The sequence below is a fragment of the Drosophila subpulchrella genome, chromosome 2R, assembly GCF_014743375.2.
Source record: "Drosophila subpulchrella strain 33 F10 #4 breed RU33 chromosome 2R, RU_Dsub_v1.1 Primary Assembly, whole genome shotgun sequence".
NCBI lineage: Eukaryota > Metazoa > Arthropoda > Insecta > Diptera > Drosophilidae > Drosophila > Drosophila subpulchrella.
This window is the reverse complement of record NC_050611.1, coordinates 1,475,208-1,495,505: the sequence shown is the minus strand read 5'-3', so window position 1 is coordinate 1,495,505 and position 20,298 is coordinate 1,475,208.

The window sequence follows — 20,298 nt, the reverse complement described above, 5'->3', positions numbered from 1 at the left end:
ACAACGCAAAGTTAGCAAAACAATTGAACAATCGCCTGGCATTTCGAAGCTGCCGGCCAAAATGCAGAGAAAACGGGTTCGCGGATTTCGGGCTGAGGTTGGTGTTCCCGGGATTGGGATTGGGATTTGGTTTGGCCATGGTATTGGCACTGGTCTGGGGATTGGGATTGGGATTGGATCCGGTCAGTGAGCACCAACTGACCACCGTGCACGGGTTGCGGTTTCTCGGGGTTCTCGGGGTTCTCCGCCAGCCACCAGCCACCAGCCACCAAATGAGAAACAAACTTTGTAAATTAAAGCGCTACCTCGTGAGTTATGATCTATTTGCTTTGTAACTCAGAATCGGGATGATTTCTAAGGACACAAATATGAGCGAGAAATTTCAGGAAGAGGTACTAGCAAACATTGCGACGTAACTTAAAAAGGATTTACTGTCCTGTTGCGAGAGATTTTTGCCTATACATTATACGTTAAGAATACATTTAAAGTATTAAGGGTATTAACTTAAAAATTTCTCAATCTTGTTATACCCATAGATTAAAAGGGTATATTGTATTCGCCGGAAAGTATGTAACAGGTAGAAGGAAGCTTTTCCGACCCTACAAAGTGTATATATTTTTGATAAAGATCACTAGACGAGTTGATCTAGTCTTGTCCGTCTGTCTCTCTGTCCTTCCGTATAAACGCTAAGATATCGAAAACCATGAAAGCTAGAAAGTTGGGAGTAGCATGCATATTCTAGAGATTTTTGCGTATCGCGAGTTTATTTTGTTAAAATAAGTTTTATTTCCTTCCGCTTGTTAATACCTATCAGACAAATACTTAATAAGTTATGATTTGTTACGAAATGCACGACCAAGAATAGCAACGTCACAGTAGATAAAACTGTTAAGTGTAATATGTAAAAATATAAGATAGATCAAAATGCTTACATCGATGATTCTTCGCCTCTAATCGATGGTACATTTACTTTTAATTTGGCTAAGAGAGTAACGTGTTTCTTATATACTGTGTTTATGCTATGCCTATTTTTATGAAATTAATTCATGAAATGGGCAAATTCGTGTGTGCATAAACACCATTTCATGAATTCTATAACACACGAAAGTTGACTATGAATTCATTCCCAATGTATGAAATGTTGAAGCACAGCCTACTACTCTATAGAGTTCTATATCAAATTCAAAAAATTTGACAGCTTTACTAATATCATTTCATAAATTTGTCTGTTTTGTATAAACAGGGGCTATTACAATTACATGTATTGGAGAATGCATGAAATTCATAGCATAAACATAGTAATAGTCGAGGCATTCGGCTAAAGCATTCCTGCTTGTTCATCCTCACTTTCTTATGCTAATTGACGACTAATTGACTAGTCAAAATTTTAAATCCTAGGAGATCTAAGATGAAAGATTATTGAACGACGTGGAATAGGAATACTGTTACCGACCAGAGCCCTGTGTTTAAGCAGCAAATGTTTATAAAGAAAACTTGAATTATAGGAATACTTCCCTTTAAATCTGTAATTTAAAATATGATTCTGTTAAATAATTTATATTCTCGATACACAGAAAGAACATTTTATAAAGAATTATACATTCAATAACTAATTATGGTATTTGCAGTCAGGACCATATAAGAATTAAGACTAAAACAAAGATAGTTTGACTTTATCAATTATCAATTTTCATATTTAGTAAACATCAAATCATTTTCTTTTAAAAAGGAACCAGATCTTTAGAAAATTACATGATTACATAATAAAAGTAGTGACAAAAAAATCAAAATCAAAGTTCTTAAAAAGATATTTAGTAAGCTTAATATAAATGTTTTCATGTGTAAGGGCATGGCTTTAGTTAAATTGTATGCCCAATAAATTCGGACGCAGCCTCATATCGAGCCTAAAAACGCATTTTAGCGCTTTAAAATCAAATGCAAATTAATATAAAATTCTGGTAAAAGTTATAAAAAAGGACTGCACAAGGGAAAGCCGCATGCATTTTGACCGCGATCAGGGTCATGGGAGCAAATACTTCAACTGCATTGTGCATTGAATGCATTCAGTTGATTTTCCTGCACTTTTCCTCCCCCCACCCCTCTCCACTCCTTTCATCCGCTGTTTTGGCTTCTACACGCTCTATATCCCCTTTGTGGGGTTTGTTTTTGTACGTATTTGGTATTTGGGACACAATCAAGTGCAATGGCACGAGCTGCAATAAATCAGACATTGATCCACATATATGGCAATATAGATATACATATATATATGTGTTCCGAGCACATATGTATATAAAAAACCCCTCGACTCGACGGACTTTTTTGTTGTTGCCGCTGTTAAGCGACCTTGAACCCCAGTGCGAAGAGCGTTCAAACAAAGATGAACAGAAACAAACCAAAAAGAACCGGCAGTGAGGAGAGGCAGACGAAAAAAACCCAGTGCATGTGTATAAAATGTGTTAAATAAATATCTATATGCACATATATACCAAAGCCGACCATGAATGGCGGCAGAGCTCCCAAAAACAGGCCTCCGACCATATGTTCACAAAGCCGGTCCATCGGTCCATAGTGCGTGCCACATGTTGCAAGCGTTGCACTCACTCAACCCGAACTGCATACAAAGTCCGGCGAAATGCAGCAGCAATCTAGGGTAAAATATGGGGGCAGGGACTTTCCCGCCCACTGAGAGCATATTTGATGCGAGTGCAGTTGCAGTTGCAAGGCACGTTGCAGTTGAATGAGTGGTAAGCCCCAGCTGACAATGCGTCGAAAGCCGGCTGCATTCAAAGGGAATCATTAATAATATCGTACTCCAGCTGACATCCCATGAATATATTCTTAACATAAATATTAAATAGATTATTCCCTGAAGATTTAGTTGAGTACGAAACTTAAAAACCGCCCTGCTTCGTTAGTGCCAACTAAAAATTTATTTAAATGTACTTTTTTTATTAAAATAGGATTAAGGTAGCTCCTTCAAAATAAAGAATAGATTTCTCAAGCCAATAAATTATTTTCCAATAGCATCTTCCTTACCCCCTTAAAAAACTGCATATGTACAGGCAACTATTCCTTTTGCTTTTTGGTTTTGCAGAGGGTCAATACTCATAAGCCAATAATCTCTTAGGCAAACTTGTTCTTGATCCTGGACAGATTAATTTCCTGTGCTACAAATTTTTCGTTTTTGCTTTATAATCTCCCAATTTGTATAAGTCAAAGCCTTGAAAAAAGCTGGGCACACTGTAAAATTCCAAGTGGCCTCATACCATTATATAAAATTTGGTAATGTGAAAATAGTTTTAATAAATATGTTCTTAAAATTAAAAGAGAACCATTCTGTGGGGTACGTATAATTTATTTTCTCCAAATTAATTTCGGGTTGCGGTGTAAGCTGGAAGCTACTGTGTAAAATATATTTAGCAGACCAACTAATGTCCCATCCCAGAAAGAATTTCATACGAAACCGCAATGCAAAACTGTCATTTGCCTGGTGGTGCCCCTTTTTTCCGCTGGGGAAAACCACAGACAACGACAACGACACACAAACACAACAGAGTGTGTGTAGGGCCGGCAAGACGAGCGTTTTTCATTAAAAGAAAACTCTGCTTTGAATTTTCCCCATCTTTTTTCTGTGCTTTCCGCCAAGCGAGTACATAAATAAGCAGCGGCAGCAACAACAACGCCACATAGGAAAATGTGGGAAAGCCAACGGCAGAAAGGGACGGGCATGGGCGCAGGGAAGGCGAGAGAGAGAGCGGCAACAAATGGCGAGCATCTTTCCTTTTAATTGCAAACTAAGCGTGCGGTTGGCAGGGCCTAAAAAAGTGCATAAAAAACGAAAAGGAGCACGCACATAGGAGACGCCAAAAAGTAGGCTTCAACGGGCGATGCGATAAACAACAACAAGCCGCCGTCGACGCAGGCAGCGACGCCAGCGCCGACTGCGGCAGCGACTGCAACTGCAGCAGAGTCCCGTTAGTTGCAACCCCCAAACCGAAACCAAAATACCAATCCCAAAAGCCAAACGTGGGCCTGTCGGTAGTTTTTTTCCCCAGCCACCCACCACCCAGCCACCCACCACCCCTTTTGCCACCCCCCTCGAAACCCACGCCCCTGCAACGCAGCCGAACGCAGGGCGGAGCCTAGGATACATAAGGGGGGTTCACACACACACTGGCAAAAAACCGGGGGGGCCATTTTTTATTTACCCTTGCCCATCTGTGTCTGCGTGTGTGTGGGTGCAGCGGAAAAGTGCACTGGTGTTTGTGTAGTTTGCACGCATTTCATCATTTTGGGGGGCGTTGCAGGGGGGGGGGGGGCTGCGCGCAGAAATTGTTTTTAGAAATACGCGAAAATGTTTGCTGCACAGCAAAAAATGTTTTTCACGTTATTTTTTCGGCTCCGCCGCCTGGAAATGAAAAATTTTTAGTGTCTACATAGAAGGCGGCAGATAAGCGAAAATGGGGGCAGGGGCATTTCTGTATTTCTGTGATGGCTGCGTGCTGTTGACTGTTCCTAATGGCCACTGTGTGTGGCTGTGTGGGTGTGAGTGCTGGCAGCGTTTTTTTAGGCACCAACTGATGTAGAGACAGACACACACACACACACGCAGATCGGGTGGGGTTGGGGGTTGAGGGAGCAGAAAGGAAGGAGCGCAGACAGCAATTGGTTTTTGTGCGGAACGGGAAAGTAAACTACACATAGGCATAGATAAACACAGAGGCGCTGTTCCCAAAGGGGCTTGAGAAATGCTTGGGGCGCTTAAAAATAGATTGCTAGTCTTAGGATCTTGTCTTCATACAAGAAAATTCTGCTATTGAGCCTGTCTAAATGTAAGTGAATGTTGGTAATTATACAACTATTCTACTTTAACACTTATGAAATTGGAGTATTGCTAATTTGGATGTACCTGATACTGTTTTGTGAAGAACTGTACTTTGGAAAGCTGTTGTTCTTCTTTCTGGATCTGTCATTAAATCCAGTTTGCATGTATGATGGTTCGGGATCTATTATAACCAAATACAATGAAAATTGAATTGCCTATCGACTATGAAAATCAATACAAAATCCACCTGTTATTCCTTGAAAATACCAACAGATTAAAATAAATAAGTAAATTGTATACAGCTTGTTTTAAACCCAAAAGACCTGATTATTTACAATATTTTCAAGACAAGTTCAAAAATATCGGATCTCTAGATACCGAATATTTCATGTTTCTACTTTATGATCATCTCTTCACAACCCTTTCATGGGACGCCTCTGTGCCCCAATCTGTAACTACAGTCGCGTCCCTACAGCTCCGATTTGGCCGCCCACCCATCTTCTCAGTACATAACCATTCCGTTTTAGTAAATGCCCCCTTCGACATTGTTCTCAGCCATTCACACACCAAACCCTCTTCCGGTAGTTGAAGAGCTGAATTAAATGCAAGACGCTTTCCTCAATAGTCGATCAACTCGTCGATTTTGGGCTTGAGGTTCCTGCGGAGCTTGCGGCTGCTAATGAAGTTGCTCGGTTGGGGCATTAAATGTCAAAATTAAGACACCCGGCGAGGAAGTATGTACAAAAATTAATGCAAATAACCGGCAGGTATTTTAATCAAGCGGTACTCCGCCCATTTCACAACCCCCAGGGGAAACCGAGGGTATGTCGGACCTCCTAATACATTTTTTACGAATTATTTGATATGTGCGCGCACAATAAAAAGCCAGCGACGGGGTGTTGGCATTGATGATGGTCCACCACGGTCCGCACTCGACATCCTACACCCTGGACGCCCTCTGCCCGAAATTACAGGCCAACCAAGGTAAGAGTCCTGGCAGGGGGGGTGGGCTCTACTCTGAAGTAGATCCCGGCTGTACAAGTGCGCATAATAACCATCAATCAAGCGGCATAGACAGGTGGACAAGCGGTGGGGTGGGCTCAGCCCCCCGGCACCGGCAGACTCAAACAAACAACGCTGACCAGTCGCCAACTTGCAGACTCACATACGACAGCGGCAAAAAATAAAACGCGAATTTTCGCATTTCACGAAAAATTTTCGCATTAATTTACCAAAAGGCGTTGGGCCAAAACAAAAAACAAAAAAACATTTTTGACTCTCTTCCACTGTAGAAAAAAATTACGCCGCATAAAATGGCCAACAAAAGCAACAAGCCAACAAATTTTTAGAACATTTTTTTGCCCGTTCAAGTGCCAAAGGGTTGGGCCAGTGACAAGGAGGGGTTGGTGGGGTTGTGCCCCGTTTTTTGGGGGTAAGCTTTAGATTTGGCCGGGCACACCAAGTGGAAGTCACAAAAACTGCGAGTTTTATGTGTTTTGCGTTTAACGGGCATTTTTCGCGGAATTTTTCGCAAGGATAAACGGGGTGGTAGGTATTAAAGGCCGAAAATAAAAGACTAATCAGCATCTATAGATACACAAATTTAAAATAATTTCAAAAATATGAACACCAATAAATTTATGTTTTACATGCTGGTTATGCTACAAATAAGAGATGTATCTCTTGATTTGTATTTTTGCATCATTATTGCCTTGTATCTTATATCTAAAATCAATAAAGCCTTATGGTAAGAGGAGAAATCAATAAATCAACACAATTTTCCGCTTTAACATCGTTTTCTAGCTACTAATGAAACGAATGCGAGCCACATCGGATAATGCACTTCAATAGTCTAAACAATGATTTTTCAATTGCAAAAGTAAACCACTCAATTGGCAACAAGAAGAAAAATGTTGGCATAGCAATTAAATTGCCTTTTCCGAAATAATTGCAGGAATGCAGCTGGAGAAGCGGCCTGAGACAAGTTAGCAAAGGGCTCGACTATAAAAAAAAACCGTATACCACAAAGTATAGTATAGAAAATGCATAAATTGATCGAAAACACACAGACGCACTCAAAGATGATGAAAAGTTGTGAGCCAAAGTAAAGTGAATGTTTTGGCGTATGGAAATTAGAAAGTTTTTCTCGGTCCAACCAAAACCCGATAGCAACATCCATAGATTGTGTAATAGACAAACTACAAATTATTATTGCTATTAAATGCACAGCAAGAAGTTCTTTTCAGGCAAACTTTTGCTCACTTCTTGGTCCGTCATTATGAGGCTGGCATCTTAGGGCGGTCTCCGGACCATCGGACCCTGGACTCCGGACTCTGGACCAAGGACTCCGTACTTTGGACTCCGGACTTTTGAGCTGGGGAGTGCGTAACAAAACCAATCAAGCGGCTGTCCATCGGCCCTGATGGAGATGCTGGCCAGGCCAAAACTTTCGCTCTGGGAAACTTAATTAGTGTTCAATCAACAATAAACTATAAACACTCTTTTGCTGTGGAACTTGGACTTTTTGCCTGAAAGGTTGCGGTTGCCATGGCTTTTCGTCGCTCCCAGAAAACCCTGGAAAACTCTAAGACGGCCAAGTCAAAGACAACCGAGATGAAGGGCAGCCAGCATGCAAATTATAAGTTATTACTTCTGAGTGCCAGAAGTTTCACTCTTTCTGTGGAATCGAATTATTTAGTGATGCAACTGCAATTTAATTAATGACTTTGTGTGCGGCACGGGTGAATTCGGTATGGGAAATGCACGTACAAAGTCCCATTAAGATGGAAATATTTTTCGTTTATAAGGAAATTTAATTGGCGAATGGCAAATGCATTTTCGATATCCTTGTTTGTCGTTTTCTTGCTCAAGTTTCAGCAAAAACATCAAGCAAAAGGGGCTGTCTATCAATTACCCATTTCAGCGGGTGGTAATATACATATGTGGCTTTTCTGGTTCTCACCCAACCATTTACAACTTTTTCCCAATCGAAAGCCGAGCACATGCCTGATTGGAGTACTCCTTCAAAGGATGCTGCACAAGAAAAGCCCTCTTTTGCGATAAAATGTTCCATAAAATATACAAAATTATGTAAAAGTTATTAAGTGCATGCAAAGAAGAAAAACATCGTGCAACACACGCACACTCTTGCAGGCACCTGGAAGGAAAACTTTCTAATCACGTGGACATGCCGGCAGCCAAAGTTATATTACTTGGCCAGGCCAAGACGGCCGCCCTGAATGTGCACATATATTTATGTATTTCCAAAGTTTTCTATTTAAAATGTAAACACATGCTTGATTGGAATTGGGTTCCAGCGTGAGCAAAGATATTTTAATTGCTGTTATTATAAGTTTCAAAGAAAAAGTCAAGTCAGTATAAAATAGCACGGCTCTAAAGATATTAAAACCTCTTGTGTTCCTTGTTATGCCACCTGAAGCTTCTTAAAAAGCAGCAGTTTGTGAGATGAAAAATTTTAAAACTTGTATTTTTCTTAATACACCAATTTGTAAGAGAAAACACCCCAGGGAAAAAATGGCAAGGAATTGCATTCCATTTTGCGCCAATTTCTATTTCTTGTATGTGCAGTGTACATATATAAAATGCCCGTATGTATATGCTCTGATTCCTAACCAAATCTCATGAGGATTTCCTATTTTCCGAATTTTTTCATACATTTCCCGTTTTTTATTAGAGTTTTTTCTAATTTGCCGAGGAAAAGCTCAGCTCGCACAGCTCTCGGCGCTCATAACTCACAACACCTGGCGGCCAGGTGAAACGCCAAAAGTGCCGCAAATGAAAAATGCAGGCGGAATTAAATTATAGTCAGTAACGAAACAGCGAAAAGTGTACAAAAAAGCAGTAAAAATAGCGGCAGAAAAAATGGTAAACTAAAAAGTTCCAGCAGGCGGCGCATAGTGTGATGGTTGCGATTTTATTTTTTGTTCGCTCCTCCTTTACACTTGAGCGAAATTAAATCTGAGCGGAAGCAAAGCACACAAACTTCCCTCGCATCGCACACACGTACTATATACCTTATATGCATCCCATATATACTCGCTAGAAGTGCAGCCGTGAGAGAAATTAAAAATCTAAGCACGCACGAAAACACAATTTTTCCCTTTAAGGAAGATAATTGCATTTTTAAGTTCAAAATTCTACGTTTTCTTTCGAAATTGTTTGACAATATATATATTTTTGGGCTTAATATTTATTTCATTTTAATAAATCCAACTCTGGGACCTTTTTATATGTCACGCTCTCATCTCTGAATACACTCACACATGAAGAGGTGTCGTAATGATGCAGCAGCTGCGCTTAGATTGCATTAAGTGGGTGGCTGCGGGATGAAAAGCGGCAAACGACTGAACCCAGGAAAGCAAACTTTTGATTTCCGCGCAAAAAATTACGAATTTAACTGTTCAAAGGTACATGCTAAATGTATGTAAAATGTAAAATTTAATATTTATAAAAAATATCCTAAGTTGATACGAGGTGTATTCTGTTATATTCCAGAATGGAGCAGGAAAATACTCCAGCTCAATATTTTGGAATATGCTTCAATAGTATTTCCAGCTGTTTTTCGTTCCAATATATTTCTTAAAATTATTTAAAAGATAATTATATTATTACCCATTATTTGGAATACGCTTCAATAGTATTTCCAGCCCTTTTTCGTTGCAATGTTCCTATTTCTTAAAATTATTTATAAGATAATTACAACAATAAAAATAAATGTTTAATATCTTATTGTAAGTTTCCAAATACATGTTGTACAAGATGAAATGAAAGTATTTCCAATTTTATTTACCTGAAATAGAACACTTTAAAAATAATGTTATGTGCTACCAGCAGTCAGCTCACGAGATTGAACAAATCATTCATAAAAAAATACTAATACTAACATTAAAAAAGAAAACTTAGCTAGTGGAAAGTCAATATTTTGGGTGCTGGCAAATTTTTGAAGAAAAAAACTAAAATATAAATTTCTAAGTTATATACAACTTCTTGTTGCACAGGAAAAATACAAGGAGTTCCAACCTACACTCCACTCAACTACGAATCTTCCCCATTTGTATCCAAATTCAATTTAAACTCCACTTTTCGATTTTCCTTGAATTACCAAAAATAATTCAATTGAACGAATTCTTGCATACTCCAAGTAATCCGAACACATTTAATTGTTGCTCTCAAAGCAAAAGTCAAAAGACTAAAAAACCACAACTCAATTATTTTTGTATGGTATTTATTTTTCCATATTTTTCCATTCGTTGCTCTCTAATTAAAACATCATATGTAATTTCACCTTTTTCGTCCGTTGCTTCACTCTCCTCTGTTGCATTAAAATTAATTTCCACATATATATTTTTATACACTTTTTCCGCTTGTCAAGTCAAAAGCTTAGCTCACATGAAGAACAACTTTTTCTAGTTGCAATTCGAGTTGGGCCAGCGAACAATATTTGCTTTACTTCCCCCGTTCTTTTTTGTTTGTAATAAAAATAATATTTTTACAGCGCTCGTTACCTTAACAATGTCCCTAGACCGCTGTCGAGTCCTTTCCAAAGTTGAAGAGTGTGTGCGCCGGAAAAAACAGTATCCGAGAAAAGCTCAAATAACCCTGCGAATATTCAGCGCCAGCCAACAAGTTAAAAGTTAATGAGACAACATAACTTTTGCGGTCCGCAAATGAGTAATAAAAGTGAGCAAAAAATTCCAAATGTTAGGTAGTACGGGAAAAGGCTGGTATATTTATGCTGCCTTCAATGGGAAGCTCTGGGGACAGCCCTTGCTATCAATTTGCAGGAAAATTAAGCAACTAAAAAGTGAGAAAAAATAATTTAGCTGGGGATTATTTTGACAGGCCTAAAAGATACCCACTGAGGTGTCCTATTGTGTCAATCTTTGTCAGGTTTTAATAATTTAAAACAGAAATGATATGGAGATGTTGGTCTAAACAACCGCTTTTAAAAAGCTGTAACCATTTACATAAGTCTTTATTTTAATAAATTATTTTAATAGACATATTATTATTTAAATTGCATGGTTTTATTTATAATTAAATATTTAACACTTATATAAAAAAAGAATGATAGTAGACCCGCATGCCCCTCGTATCCCTTAATCAGTGGACACGAAAACATTAGTTAGGAAAACATTGGCAGCCCAAAGGGAACTAGCGGCACTTCAACTTGTGTCTTACGTCGTGTTAACATTACAAAATTTATACCGTCATCCAGCGACTGGCAACTGGCGGCCAACACCTCCAGCCAGAGCTGTCTCGTGCATCCTGGCCTCGTGCCTTATCCTTTGCCGGCATCAGCCATTAATCAGGACGAGTTCCAGGACGAGTTCCTTCCCCCGCCCATCCCCATTTCCATCCGCATAGTTGTCCGTCAAGTGGTGCACGCTTATCACTTGCTCCATTGAACGCCCGCCGCGGCGTCTGGCATAAATATCACTTAAATCAGTTGACTTAGCCGGAGCGAGGATATATATGCTGTGGCAAGTCAGCTGCCCAGGACATATCAACTTGTAATTGTGACAATTGCTGTCAACAAAGCGCTGGCGGGAAGCGAAGATGCTGCAGGAAACGGAAGCCAGACAAGGACTGCTTCGCCAGGACCCTTTTCCCACCTATTTCCCACTCTTCGCCCACACCCGCAGTCTCTTTTTTCGTTCACGCTGACAATTTTTTGACAAAATAAGATAAATGACTTTGTTTTTTGGTTGGGCGGAAAATGCTGCTGGATCACTTGGGAGCAAAAAAAGATAATGACTGCCTAAAATTACTAATATCAGAATTTTTCGATTTTTTAACGAACGTTATGGTACTTATTAAAGGCATTAAACATTTTTAGTGTGGATAAATAAAAAGAGTATTGGTCGTTTAAAAGAAACGATATAAAAACCTTTTGCAAAATGATACCAAATACAAATATTTAATTTTTAAATAGATCAAATTTACAAATTCACAATGTGTTTTGCGTGTTTTTTCATTAATAATTAAGTTAAAAGCATACAAATACATTTTAATGTATAAGGTGTACATTAATAAAATAAAAAAAAGAAATGTAGGTAATTTAAATTCTTGAATAACACATACTTTCACTTTTTTTTAAAGCAATATTCTTTATAAATTTATTTTCTTGTTTCATAAAATGATATTGTAATACATTTGGGGAACTTTACTTGAAAGGCATTCACGGAATCGCACTCCCAACATTTTTTGGGAACGCGTCAACAATAAATTCGCGATTTCACTCAGTTTGTTGACTCCATCCGCTCTTTTACGGGCTTGGCTGGCTTCTTTTCTCCATCCAGGCAACCGGGGAACCGCTACCATCTATGCTCAATGGCTAGGATTTTTTTATCCTTTTTGCTATGTGGACCATTGACTAAGCCAAACAAAGTCTGATGCTCGAATTTATTATGCTCACTCCAATTGCCGGCTGGACCCGCTCGTTTTCCTTTTTGGTTTTTGTCTTTGCGTTTTTTATGTGCTCTCGCCTTTTTTAATTCAATTTATTTTTGGATTTATACGTATTTATGCACATGGGATTCATTTCCGCTTACGGTTTTCTAACTTTTTCGCGAGCTAGGGAAAAAATTCAACTTTTTACGCGCGCGCGTTTTAATGAAAATTGATGCAGCAAAAGTGCGCAAAGGTTATTGGCGTGCCTAAATTAATGTCGTGGATATCAGGATATCGGGTGGCCATGGGGCCCGGGTGACCCTGAAGCAAAATCTGGGATCCGCATTGTGTTCAATAAAATTTTGACATTTCTTAATTGAATTCCGCTGCACAAAGTTTTGAGCGATGGCGAACTCGAACAAAAGCCAACAAACCAAAAATCAAATTACAACAAAAGTCAGGCCAGCAATGAAATTTTCACCAGGGCCCACAGACACGCACATACCTATAGCTCTTCATATATATATATATACGTATATTTGCACGTACCTGATCAGCACATGGGCAAAATTGTATAACTTCATTAAATAATTGCGCGACCCGAAATGCAGCGGGAAAAGCCGCAAGGACCCAAGAGCAGCGTTGTCCTGGCAAACTTTTCGAAGGCATCGCTAACTGGCAAAAGACGGACAGACGGGCAGGTAAGAAGGCAACTTACCACCTGCAACTCCGGCAGCAACCAGCCCCCATCCCCTCCTGCCCCGGTTAACCCCATTCTGTTCTGGTCTGCTCCGGGTTTGTTCTGGCATGTGTTGCAAATGCTCAAATATTGAATTTTGCGATTTTCCATCGAACATTTTTCGGGTTGTGTTCGTGCTCGTGGCCTTCAGGGGGTAAATGAGGTTGGCTATACTTGTACTCAATTAGGCAAAATAACCAACGATATTTGAGTAGCTGTTCGCAAAATAGTTTGGCACTAATGCAAAAGAAGGGGCACCGAGAGAAATATCCAAGAACATTGTTCTTGAATGAAGAACATTCGTTCTTAAAAGCCGCGTAAGTAGAATTTGGTATCAATGTTCTCAATATTAGAACGAAATGGGGAAAAGAGGAAAGCTAGTTTTAGTTTATGTAACAACTTTTTAATAAGTATGCACTACTGACTGGACTAATAATTTAGTTGTTGAGATATACGATGTAAATACCGCCAGTTCAACTTGATTCAAGGACAATGACAACATTTTCAACCTCGAAAATTTCCTTCTATTTTCAAGAACATTTTTAACTCAAATGAGAATGTCAGAATTCTCTCTATGGGGATCTACATTGAACAGAACTGTACCTTTAAGCTTGTTTCTTCTTAAATTGTTAAACAAAAATAAATAATAGAAACGCACACTTATCGAATAATTTACAAACTATTTTAATTCTTTTTAGTAATCACAGCTCAGTAGAAGTAACCTCAAATCCCAGATTTGTGTTTAGCAAGATTAATTTAATCCCTTCATCGTTTTAAATCCTCCCACTCCTCTAAATCAATTAAAAATCCTACTTCATTAAGTGCATATTGAACAAATAATTCGTACGTTTGAAACCGATATGCATATGTAATGTGGCAATTTTATCATCAATGCAATAATTTACAAATTATCAACAGTTGCAGCAGGCTTTCCCCGCACAGCTCATTTACAGTAATTTTCAATAAATACAACGGCTATCACCAGTCTGCCATCGGCCAAAGGATGTGGAAGGATATTCGGAGAGTTGAGGCCCACCACAGCCCATAATGCGCGTCAATAATTTTAATTTTAATTGGCTTATTTTATATTTCAATTAAGTGCCAGTTGCCAGCCAATAAACCCAAAACCAAAACGGCAAACCAAACAAGTTGACAAGGTGTGAAAATATGGAAAATATTTGAAGTGAAAATTGTGCACGAGTGTGGTTGTGTGCAGTGCTCATTAGTTCACAGGAAAACGCACACATGCACATGACCAGGTTTGTTTGCTTGTATGTTTTCACGCGGTTTTACACGGCGTATGCGTAATATGTGCGAACTTATAGGGTGGCAGGGGTGATGTGGATTTCCAATAAAAATTCCATTTAATATTATAGAAACTAGTCCGTACCGTTTAAGTTTTAAAGGAATGAAAATGATTTTTTTATTTTAAGCTAATTTCATTAGAATTTAATTAATATATTGGGTGGGCAAGAAAGTCATGTCGTTTTTTTTAGTAATCGTTTTTAATCTAATTTATTTACGACTAATCGAGCACCAGGGTCACACTTTTTAGTATCGTTTTAAAGCTTATTGTCTTAGGTACTATCGACGAAAATTTGGTAATTATTCGATAACATTTGTGGAAGCTATAGCAAATTAAACATGGAGGACCAAAGTGAGCATTTTCGGCATATTTTGCTTTTTTACTTCCGAAAAGGAAAAAAAGCGGTCGAAGCTCGCGAAAAATTGTGCGAAGTGTATGGTAAAGATGCCATGAGTGATCGCCAATGTCAGCGCTGGTTTGCCAAATTCAGGCTTGGAGATTTTGGAGTTAAAGACGCCCCACGTTCTGGTCGACCATCGGCCGTTTTTGACGAACAAATTCAGGCTTTGCTGGATGAAAACCGGCGCTATTCAACGCGGGAGATGTCAGAGAAGCTCAGTGTGTCGCATACAACGGTTGAAAACCATTTGAAGAAACTTGGCTACGTAAGCAAGCTCGATGTTTGGGTTCCGCATAACTTAAAGGAAATTCACCTAACTAAGCGTATCAACATCTGCTATTCTCTGCTGCAACGGATTAAAAACGATCCTTTTTTGAAGCGGATCATTACTGGCGACGAAAAGTGGGTTGTTTACAATAATGTCCAACGAAAAAGATCATGGAGCAAGAAAGATGAGCCAGCCCAAGCCACATCAAAGGCCGATATCCATCAGAGGAAAGTTATGCTGTCTGTTTGGTGGAATTGGAAGGGTGTAGTGCACTTTGAGCTGCTGGGACGGAATGAAACCATCAATTCAGATGTGTACTGTCGCCAGCTATCCAATTTGGCGGAAAAAATTAAAGAAAAGGAGCCGGCACTAGCTAATCGCAAGGGTATAGTCTTTCACCATGACAACGCTAGGCCCCACACATCTTTGGTCACTCGGCAAAAATTAACGGAGCTGAATTGGGAAGTGCTACCACATCCACCTTATAGTCCGGACTTAGCACCTTCAGATTACCATTTGTTTCGATCTCTTCAAAACTCATTGAATGGTAAAAACTTTGATTCAGATGAGGCTGTCGAAAACCACTTGTCTCGATTCTTTGCTGGAAAAGACCAAAAGTTCTTCGAGCGCGGAATTATGCAGCTGCCCGAGAGATGGTCATTAGTGGTCGAACAAAACGGCCAATACATAATTGATTAATTATAAGTCCTGATATAAATAAATCATCTTTGAAAATATTGAAAAAAAACGACATGACTTTCTTGCCAACCCAATATGTATGCCATAACATTAAAGCACATATATTCTTTAAAGTTATATATACTAATTTTTTTATCACAGTGCTTGTTTTGAATGTGATTTTATGTAACAATAACATTACTCTCTTTTTCTGTTAGGGAGCCAAAAACCTTTGTGAGCATTGTACCTGATTGTCCTTCGGTGTCCTTTGTAAACATGTTGACTAAACAACCGCGACAACTGAGGTAAACTCCCCATCTCCCAGCGACACTCGCACCCTTTGAACTGCCATAAATGTCACGACAAAGCGCACAATAGCTTAATTTATAATTAAATTAATTGTTGTAATTACTTCATTAGCGCTCACCTTGGCGGCTTCATTAGGGGCTATTCCAGGGCTATTATAGGGCGTGGGCTTGGAAGGGGGCAGTTCCATTGTTATGTCCCATGTAAATGACAACCAAAATGCAACACCACGAATTACACAATTAGGCGACATTACCATTTAATGCGTTATGTTTACCGTTTCATTTAACTGTTTGCTCGGTTCTTTCATTCACCTTGTCTTCCTATCCCAAAAAGACCCCTAACCCTTGGTTGAGTAATATCTGCTTATAGCCCGGCACGCAGGTCATAAGCTCGGTAATCGATTGTTGGCTAATAGAAAAGTTCTTTGGGGACATAACGGGTTTTTTTACTTCCCTGGTCTCTGGGTTAATGAATGTCGTAAAGTGTTTGAGTAATGGCAGGAAGAGTCTCTGATAATTTTGTGTAATTATAGCACTTCCATTTAACTTATACTGAACTATTTCATTTTACTACTTGACTAAAAAGTAGGGTTCGGTCCCTAGTATTAAGAAACAATACTTATTAATCTATTTTAGTCTATTTTATTTATTAATATTTTTTTTATGTTTAATACAACTTAGAATACCCCTATATATTCTTACATGTTCTGAACCGTTATATAAATAAAATCATTTAATTAATAATTTTCTGTATGAAAAATTCTTATAAACCTACTACGTATTAACATTTTTGCAAATCAAAGTTAATTAAATTACCCCAATTTTAAATCCAGAACATGCATGATAGATATATACAAATACAAATAATCCGCGGCTTGGAAAAAAAGTGAGCCAAGAACGAAACCATTTTTCAAGTTCTCAAAACCGAGGTGAAAAAAATCCACATTACTTTCATCTCTATTTCAAAACCGCAACCCCTCAAAAAACAAGTCGAGTGAATTTCGTCTTGACTAAAAAACGTTTCTTCTCGAACAAGTGAGAAAAGAAGTTCTCAAATAATTTGATCTTAGCTTTTTCCGTTCTCAATTTTTCTCGGTACACTTAAAAAGTATACCCTCTTTATAAATTTCCAATTAGTTCTACCGAAGTGTTCCAGATTTCAGTCGAAATTGGTTCGTACGTTTATATCCATCAATTTCTATAACATAATCGAATTATAAAGTCGTTTATTTTTTGTATTTGTTAAAAGTTTTTTACATTTTTGAATAAAATACAATTTAAGTCTAAATGGATTTGGTTGGTTAAGTAAACCGTGTAGTTCAATTCTAAATACATCTTGCCGTGGTGAAATTTTTTTATAAAATGAAATTTAAATTCAAATGCATTTGGTTGGTAAATAAAGTGTTTTATGCCCAACATTTTGCCAAATGCAATAAAACTCGTTGAGTCGCTGGCATTTCTCGTTTCCCCTTGCATTCATTCATCAAACATTTACAAACATGGACCATTCAATTAAAATTTGTTGACCATATTAACTAAAACGTCAATCGACAGAAACCCGTTTGCCAGCCAACCAAAGCGAGTATGTGCCGCCCGCTGTCCCCGCCACCCCCCTGGGTTTTCCGCCGCACCCCCCGCCCGGTGAAAAACTGAACGAAGCGAAGAGAGCGCGGCGCTTAAGAGAGCAGTACACCCGACACGTGGCCTTCGAAAGAAAAATAAAAACTGTGCCGCGAGAGGAGCGGCAAGAGAGTGAGAGAGAGAGAGCGGAAAATGCGAGAGCTGGTGAGCATTTTTCTTTTCCCCAAGTGTTTTCTTTCTGTTGCTTTTGCCCCCCGATTCGTAAACAAATTCTGCGATTGGCCGAGCCAGCTGCTGGGGGAAAACGCTCTTTCCCTCTATGTATCCGCATCTCCGTGTCTGTGTGTAGTTTTTTGCGCCACGTTTTCCTCTTATTATCGCGTTTTTGTGATTGGGTTTGGGTGCTGCGGTGGTGGTGTGTGTCTGTGTGTGTGTGTGTGTGTGTGTGCGGAAAACGGAAAATTGCCTATGCGCCAGCCCAAACTATGCGAAATGAGTGTAATGAGCGAATGCCAGAATGAGAGGCAGCCAGCGCCGTTCGCCAGCTTGCGTCTCATTCGCACATTACACATACGCCACGTTATCTATGTATGAAATATCTTTTTTACCCTGCCTTAGTTTTTCCCCCTCCCAGTTTTTCGTTTTTCTTTCTTGGCTTTTCTAACTGCGTTGCCGTTGGCCGAGGCCGAGGCTGAGGCTGGAAAATGCAACAAAAAACGAGGCTCTGTTAATGTTTTTTGCGTGTTTATGTTAATCGGCGACGCTGGCAGCGACAGAGCTTTGCTTAGATGCATACGACACCCCCCCCCCCCACCGCAAAAAAAAAAAGCTGCCCAAAAAACCCCCCTATGTACACCCCATATGTATGTACTGGCTCTCGGTGCGTTTTGTTTTTTTATGCATTTACTGGGCACACCAGTTTTGTGTTTTTGTTTGCCTGCGGATTGCTTGCTCTTTTCCTTTGGCCATTTTTTATCTGGCGTGGAAATGGAAAACTGTACTCGACAGAGGGAGATAGTTGGCGGTGGCAAGGAAGCCAGGGCCGTTTTTTAATTGCAATTTTTCATTAATTAAAATTTGCTTAGTTTGCATTTGAAAAGCATTGCGCCCTGAAAAAAGAACGGAAATTTGTATGGATTTATTGTGATTGAAGGTGCTGCAAATTGAATGTGTTTTCCGTTCTGTCTATATGCGATGTAAGTGAATTTTAGAGGGGTTAGAGGGCGGAAGATGCACGCAATAGTCGAGGAAAGAGGCATCCTTTGATGGATGCACCGATTCTGCTGGATTATGGCTCAGGAAGCACCAATTACTGTTCACAGATTGCCAATCAGGAGATTCCTACTTTATCGTGGGCTTTGTAAATGCTTACACGAATAAACTTTCCTAATTGGCATTTATGGAAATATTACAACTACTAATTTAGTAGATTGCTTATTTTAAAAACCACCTAACAAGTTCGTACATACTTAAAAAATAAAATAAATATATATATCACTTAATACGCTCTTATATAATTTGTATTTTTGTAATATACTATTTTTTAAATGCATAATTTTAGTAATATTGGTGTTTTAAAATTAATATTATAGAGATTTTAATCTGACATGACCTCGAGTTGGCTAAAACTTCTCTCTAAAAGAGTTTATAAGCTATTAATTTGTCATATTTTAATGACTACATTAAGTAAATTAATAGATGTATTAAATACTATAAATTTAAAAAAGTTTTATTTTCAATGTTTTGATGCTAATTACGAAATTAAATCTTTAATTGCTTAAGTAAAGTTTTAAAATAATTGGCGACGCAGACAGATGCCAATTTCAACAAAAATATATTTTGCAATTTCTCTGCCAATATTATTTACAATCAGAAATCAATATTCATTTAATCACAACATTTATTTTTTGAATGTTTAGACATTGTTTAACTGTTTTTTATATAAAAAAATAATTATTTACAAGTTTTTGACCGTCTAGACTAGGTCTTAAACTTATTTTATCTTACCAACAGACTTAAGGCTAGACTCAAGAGGTTTTACTATATTTACATTACTAATATATTTTTAAACACGTAGCTGATACTAAAAACCATGTAATAAATAATAATAAATACATATCGTAACCCTTTCCTGATCCCCTTGTTAAGATTAAAGTGCAGTTTATATATTTACTTTGTTTTAAGCTTACCCTTACGACAAGAAAACGACCCTACGTTTTCTAATTTTTTTAGATCAATTAAAAAAGGCAATTACATACTCAGAACCGTGACTACTAATTTCCCAAATCAATACAATTTCCAAAGTCATGCTTTTACTATAAGCCATCTATTTTTTTGCCGCCCATGCAGTTCACGAAGCCCACTAATTTGCGTGTGTTCGAAGCCTTTTCATGCCCAGTTCCTGTTACCAGCTAACGGCAATTAATGATATGGCCACAGAGTCACAGCCACATCAAATGACAAGCTCTGGGAAATGCACTACAACTACAGCTGACGGAAAGGGAGCCATAGAGACATAGGGGCGGTGTGGTGGGGGTCCTGGCCAAATACCCAACCCAGGGCCAACCCCTCCCCGAGGCATCCCACTCGACAGCCAACCAGTGCATGAAAACGCATTTTCCCCAACGAAAAGTCAAAAAGTGCGTAGCGCAGCCCACCCACCAATACCCACGCGCAGTCACACACACACAGACAGAGATGTGGAAGAGGGAATGCGATTGGTGGAAAGCCAAAAGGAGCAGAAAAAACTCTAACACATAAACTGGATGGTTGGGGTG